This window comes from Triticum urartu, chromosome 3 (genome assembly GCF_003073215.2).
Source record: "Triticum urartu cultivar G1812 chromosome 3, Tu2.1, whole genome shotgun sequence".
Taxonomy (NCBI): Eukaryota; Viridiplantae; Streptophyta; class Magnoliopsida; order Poales; family Poaceae; genus Triticum; species Triticum urartu.
The window spans coordinates 632,723,854-632,730,872 of record NC_053024.1 but is presented as its reverse complement, the minus strand read 5'-3'; the positions used below and the strand labels follow the sequence as shown (position 1 = coordinate 632,730,872).

Below are 7,019 nucleotides of genomic sequence, written 5' to 3'. Positions count from 1 at the left end.
CAGTCTTTTACAATCCATTTTTTTGGGGCCTCAACCCTTTTAGAATCTGAAATTTATATTGCTCTTTTTAGAAACAAGTCCAACATAGTTTGGGCCATGGCCTTTTTAGAGCCCAAGTATTGAGTGCAATATAAATTCTGGACAGGGCCGTTTTACAATCCAATAGTTGGGCCAAGCCCTCTTTTATTTACAGCCAATATTCTCAAATCAGTATAGTAACAGTACTTCTTTCCCACAGTAATAACACAAGTATAGAAAACTTTCTCACACAACTTTGTCTCGCATAACATTAGACAGACCAACACATATCAATAACTTATCTCCTATGTTCACAAGTACATAACTTTTATCTCACACAACATTATACAGAATGTATCTTGCAGGTTCAAATCACATAAACTTTATCTAACAGGTTCCCCGCAACAAAAGATGATCACCATCATCTCCTAATCAAGATGCAAATAACCTGCACATTCAAAAAGAAAAAGCAATATGTCAAAGAGAGACAAACAAAAAATAGAACAAACAAAAAATAGAGACTTGCATCAAGTAGACCTATGATGTACAGATAGTAACCAAACTAGCATCTACTTTGCCCGAGAGATAGCATGAAGCAGTTTTGATGCCATTTATGCATTATTTCTGAGACTAGCAGCAAAAAATACATAGGATGCCAAACAGCCGGCAGCAGCTAAGATCGGTTAGTTGTTGGCTACCACCGATGGCGAGAACTAAACGAGCAGGTTAGATTCATTGGGCTGGGTTGGATTGGATTGATGCTGACAAGTGACAACAGGAAGGTAATGAGCACATACAACTAGCTCTAGTATACCGGCATGCATGAGCACTTGTTAATTTATATTTCACAGCAACCTATAACCACCTACGCATACAAATCAGAAAGCACACATATATACTGAACAAAAGCAACGGCCATGAATAGATGACTTAACAGTTCATGTTTTTTAACAAAACAAGAGTGGACATCTCATAGTGAGTCTAATACAGCTACACTAAGCAGAGAACCACATCAAGACATGAAGAGTAAGCCATCACAGTATAGGAGGTTGGACTGCATACCTAGTCGTCCTTGAGGTAGAGGACCATCTTGGTACCCCTGCCGAGCTGCTCCCCAAACGTATCACGAGTGACGGTGAAGGAGCTACCGGCCTGGGACTCCCACACGTACTGCCTGTCGTTGTTGTGCTTCATGGTGACGACGACCCTCTCGGCAACAAGGTAGGCGGAGTAGAAGCCAACACCAAACTGCCCAATCATGGACACATCGGCGCCGGCGGCGAGGGCCTCCATCGGCACCGTACTGATCTTGTCCAAGGCCTGCGAAAATCACACCGGCAAACACACCACGTCAGCCCAGGAACAAATCTCGCACGCCACGAATCAAACCGCGGGTCAACGGATCTGGCTCGGCAGAATCTAAAGCCTGGCGTTAAAATGGCCAGTGTAATTAATGGCCAGTGCTGCCAGTATTGAATGTACCACATCGGCAAGCATTATATAGTACTACTATGTAATTGATATGCAAAAGAAGATGCATCTCCCATGTTCAGCAATCAGGATCAACCATGAAGTTTCTACTACTCCTACATCATTTTAGCTAATCATTTAAGATGATCATTTAAGATGCTAATGTTTACTTGTCAAGTACAGTTATTGTTACTCTAAGATTTTAGCTAAGTAAATATAAAGATAAGAAGACACTTTGCCACCAATATTTTGTGACATCTGTAGAATTCGTTACCTCATAAACATGCATGAAAATGTCTATCTCAAACAAGTATACATACTGATCATGTTTAATTAGGCCAGCAGCACAAAACAACCAATTATATTGCCTTATAAGAAGCTATTTGCATAAAGTAGAGAACTACAAAACAAGCTATTAACCATCCTACTGGTAGCAAGGACATAAAGATAATCACTTAATAAGATAAGAAGCAGACATGAATCACATAACTATGTACAATTCAATATCCCAACTGAGAGTGAACATGTATTAAACATTTCCTGCATTTCAATACATGCATGACAGATTCACAGCATAACTATATATAGCTGTACAAACATGCATGAACTAGGAAAGCAACCAAACTACAAGAACATATAAGGAAACAGAGGGAATCACTATAACCTATGGAGTGACAAGCACATATATGAACTCAAAGTAATGCCCAGCTCGCGCATATATGAGCCGTGCCGTCGAGTCCCGCAGCCACCAACTCGCGCCGCTCGCTGCCGCGGTCACCACCTTCTCGTCGACACGGCGGTGCTGCCAGACCTGCAAAAAACAAGAGGAGGCGTGAATGGACATCACACTTGCCCAACTAATTAACTATAGCTTGCTACAGAAACATTTCGTTATCAAATTTGATTCAAGGAACTAGCTTATTGAGTATGAAAAAAATGCTTAGAAAAAATCATTTCAAGAAATGCTGCAGTAGCTAAAAAATTAAGCTATACCTTGAAAATGTAAGCTTCAACTTTTCATTCACTCCAGGCTTCCAAACTAACTAGGTAACAGAATTACTTTAAGACTGTAGCCCAGGATTCGTTATTCATGCTAATATAAAATTTGCTCAAATGGAACCTTGGAAACACCCTTTCCCAAGTAGTCAGATCCACCGTCCCTCAGTTCCAAAGCTTCATAAAGACCTACAAAAGAGGGATGATTCAGACAAGATTAGTTCAACAAAAATAATAAAATAACATTCGGTAAATAATGATACAAATAAGAGTTTGGAACAGGATACATTTTGGTGAAGTGTCTGTCAGGGAGAAGTGATTCAGAGTTTCAAAGTGAAGTTGTTTCTGAATACTAGTAGTGTAATTACTAATTAGCTAGCTAGATGTGTGCATGAAAGCTACTGTTCCTATTGGGTTGCAGCTTGTACTAGTTAGCTAGCTAGCTAAGGACTTGATAGTATTCTTTTTCCAGATAAAGAGCTGATGCTACTAGTCTAATCACACAGTTTTAACCAGATTAGAGCAAAGACAACACGCCAACGGCAGAACCAAGACCAAGTCTCGGCAATCCAATAGGAATCTCCGGAGCTCCATATATCGCCACACACACAGCCACGCACCACCTGGCCGCCCCCATCGCAAGTTTGCAGCACACCACCGCACCCGACATTGCAGCAAGCGCGCGCGCTCACGCACATAGCACCGGTGCAAGGTCATGGGGGGCACGCAGGTCATACCTGTGTGGGCATCGGTACTCGTCGCAGTAGAGCACGAGAGTTGGCGGTCAAACACAGTGAGCACGAGCTGGCTGTGTGGGTATCAGCTTCCCCTGATGATGGAATTACGCAAGTCCAAAACTCAATCAAGAACTGTAATGGTATATGCAATGCAGCAAACAATAATGTTTTTTTCGTTCAGAAGTTGAGATGTCCCTGTGACTCGATGGTGTCATGATTCTAAGCGTGGAATTGCAATTCTAAGCAAGCCTGGAGTATGATAGTGGTACATGAAAGTATGTAGAACAGCAAGAGTAAACCCTAGGAATTAGGGATTTTAGGAGTAAGCAATTGTGTTCATCGAGAGACCGTAGCGAGCAAGCATCAGAGGGCCCAAGTGAGACATGGTGTTGTCACGAGCTTAGTGGCAAGTATTGGAGGTGAGGGACAGAGAAGGAGAGGAAGAGGGTACCTTGAAGACCTCCATGTCCATGGCATCGTCGAGCGCGGGGTTCTGTCCCAGCCGAGCGGCACCCAGGCCTCTCGTCGCGTGGAAGAGCGGCGTCGGAGGGCGCGGCTGTGTGTCGGTGGAAGACGGCGGAGGCGTCCACCACAAGCATCACCGTCGCCTCGCCGGCGCATCGCATGGAGATCGTGGAGCACCGGCACCTGACCTGCTCGATCTGGATGCCCCAACACCGAGGGAGATAGGGTGAGCAGAGGGTGGGGCGGATGGATCTAGGAACGCCAGGTACATGAACCACTCGGTGTTCTTGTTCAGATCCGAGGGCACCGCCTGTACGTACCGGCGCGAGCGTGCTGCGGGGCGGTGGCTCCTCCCGTCCGGCTCGGCGTCGCGGGTATGGAGATAGGGCGAGGGGATAGGGGCGGCGGCGGCAAGGTCGCTGGTGATGGAGCACGGCGGCGGTTGTGGGTAGGGTTTGGGGTGGGGCGCGCCAAGGGAAGAGAGTGGGGGAGGGGAAGAGGCTGTTGCGCCACCCGGGGCGAGGGCATCGAGGGTGGGGACAGCACCGGTGGGGGATACTGGAGACGGGCAGGGAGGTCGCCGGTGGCTGCCAGATCAGGGGAGGGTTAAGTGGAAATCCTAACCCTAGCAGAGAGGAGGAGGGGGAACGCCATGGCCCTGCCTAGACTAGTGGATATGGGGAAGGTGAGGGGAGGGGGATGGAGGAGACGAGGTCGACGGTGGGTGGCGTGGCGGTGGTGGGTGGGGATGGCGTCGGATCTGGAAGGCGGGGTGATGGTGGTGGCGCGATCTGGAAGGGGAGGAGGAGAGCTGAGTTGTAGGTGCAAGAGGACCGCGGGCTCCGGCGCGATCTTGGGGAGGGAGAACACGGGCTCGGCGTCGCCTGGAGGTGGAGGAGCGTGGTGGCGGCGAGCGGCTTGAGCGTGCGCGATGAGGGGGGAGGGGGGGCGGCGGCGATGGATCTGGGGAGAAGAGGGCGGCGGCGATGGAGTGGGAGCCGATAGGGTTTGGGTGGTTGGGCTGCCCGGGGGTGGGAGGGGATAGGGTTCTTTTTCTTTCTCTTTCTTTTTTTCTTTAGATAAATGGGATGGGTGGATGGATGGATGCATGGATGCCATGTCATCAATCCATGGCACAAACATTTCAACCAATGAGAACAAAGCATACGTAATTGTGTTTTTCTATGTGTTTCTATTATATTTTTTTGCACAAGGGTGCATTTTGGAATGGCATAATTTATTCAAATTATATCATACTTTGCACAAAGGTGCATCTTGCAATGGTAAACAATGTTGCCTAAAAAATACATTTTTTTGGACGAAAAATTCATTTTCCATTTTTTGAGTGCCCAAAATAAGTTTTTTTGTGAAGGACCTACCATATATTTGTTGCAAAAGCGGACCGAATTATTTTTCTAAAATACTAGGACATATTTAATGCACAATTGACCAAATGGTTGAGTGTCAGAAGCTTTGATCCACCTCTCGTTAAAAAGACAAATTCCCGCCGATTCAGCTGGAAGCGGGTCAAATTTGAACTGCAGCTGCCTCATAGTTTGCTCTTTATTTTTTCCAAAAATCATTTATAGGTACATAAGTATCTATTTAATCAGATAAACACCAAAATAATTCCAAGATTCGACCTCTAGCTAGGAACGGTCATTCCCGCCGTTTTGACCGCATTTTGAAATGGGCATAAAAAATTCAAAAAAAATCAAAAAATTGGGAAACCTTCGCATTGTGTCATTATATATGGCCAAGTTCCCAGGAAAAATAATAAACTTGTAATACGGCAATTCTTTTAAAAAAGTGTTCTCAGAAATGAGCTATCATGCGTGAAGATTCATGGCTTTCAAGCCAAATGATCAATCTTATGGCCACATTCATGGCATAGTTTGTTCAAATGATCTCATATTGTGCACAAGGGTGCATATTGGAATGGCAAACAATGTTGCCTAAGGAAGTTTCCATTTTCTTTGGACGAAAAAACCATTTTCCATTTTTCTGAGTGCCCAAAAGGAGGTTTTTTTGTGAAGGACCTCCCAAATAATTGTTGCAAAATTGCACCAAATCAATTTTATAAAATATTAGGACATATTTAATGCACAATTGACCAAATGTTTGGGTGTCAAAAGTTTTGATCCACCTCTTGTGAAAAAGACAAATTCCTGCCGGTTCAGTAGGAAGCGGGTCAAATTTAAACTGTAGCTACCTCGTAGTTTGCTCTTTATTTTCTCCAAAAATAATTTCTAGGTACATAAGTATCTATTTAATCAGAGAAACACACAAAAAAAATCAAGATTCAGCCACTAGCTAGGAACGGTCATTCCCGCCGTTTTGCCCGCATTTTGAAACGGGCATAAAAAGTTCAAAAAATCAAAAAATTGGGAAACCTTCGCATTGTGTCATTATATATGGCCAAGTTCCCAGGAAAAATAATAAACTTGTAATACGGCAATTCTTTTTAAAAAGTGTTCTCAGAAATGAGCTATCATGCGTGAAGATTCATGACTTTCAAGCCAAATGATCAATCTTATGGCCACATTCATGGCATAGTTTGTTCAAACGATCTCATATTGTGCACAAGGGTGCATCTTGGAAACAATGTGGCCTAAGGAATTTTTCATTTTCTTTGCACGAAAAATTCATTTTCCATTTTTCTGAGTGCCCAAAATGAGTTTTTTTGTGAAGGACCTACCATATATTTGTTGCAAAATTGGACCTAATCAATTTTATAAAATACTAGGCCATATATAATGCACAATTGACAAAATGGTTGGGTGTCAAAAGTTTTGATCCACCTATGGTGAAAAAGACAAATTCCCGCCGATTCAGCAGGAAGTGGGTCAAATTTGAACTGCAGCTGCCTCATAGTTTGCTATTTATTTTGTCCAAAAATCATTTCTAGTTACATAAGTACCTATTTAATCATAAATACATGGTTTGGTGGCGATACGTCGAGGTTTGGGCGGTGGCTGAGGCCCCCAACTCTAGAGCACGTAAACTCGCATGCCCGCCGCGTGGTCACCGCGTGACCGTGGCGTTGCCATGTGTTCTGGGCAGCCTAGGCATGTCTAGTGGGTTGGGCACTCCCCAGGTAGGTGATAGGAATAAAATCACAACATAAGATTCTCACGAGGAGACCGATCGATGCTCAAACATGAATAAGCAGCCAAGTGTTTGATTAGCGGTACGGGAAATGCACATGGCCAATGGGCGTGAGTTTTGGCTGAGGATGATCATCTACTAAGGAGAATGTCTTCACAAATTTTTATCTCAAAAGGAGGATCCTAGGTGGTACTTACTTTGCAAAGTATCACACTAGACAAAAAT

The 7,019-nt window shown here is 44.4% G+C and overlaps 1 long non-coding RNA gene across 1 annotated transcript; it reads right to left on the bottom strand.

The window, feature by feature from the left end:
- Positions 1-378: 378 nt before the first annotated feature.
- Positions 379-2,261, bottom strand: LOC125548918. The gene is made up of 3 exons (XR_007301196.1): positions 2,153-2,261; positions 1,081-1,338; positions 379-466 (listed from the first exon to the last, which is right to left on the bottom strand). It is a non-coding gene; the product is annotated as an uncharacterized LOC125548918 (long non-coding RNA).
- Positions 2,262-7,019: the final 4,758 nt, after the last annotated feature.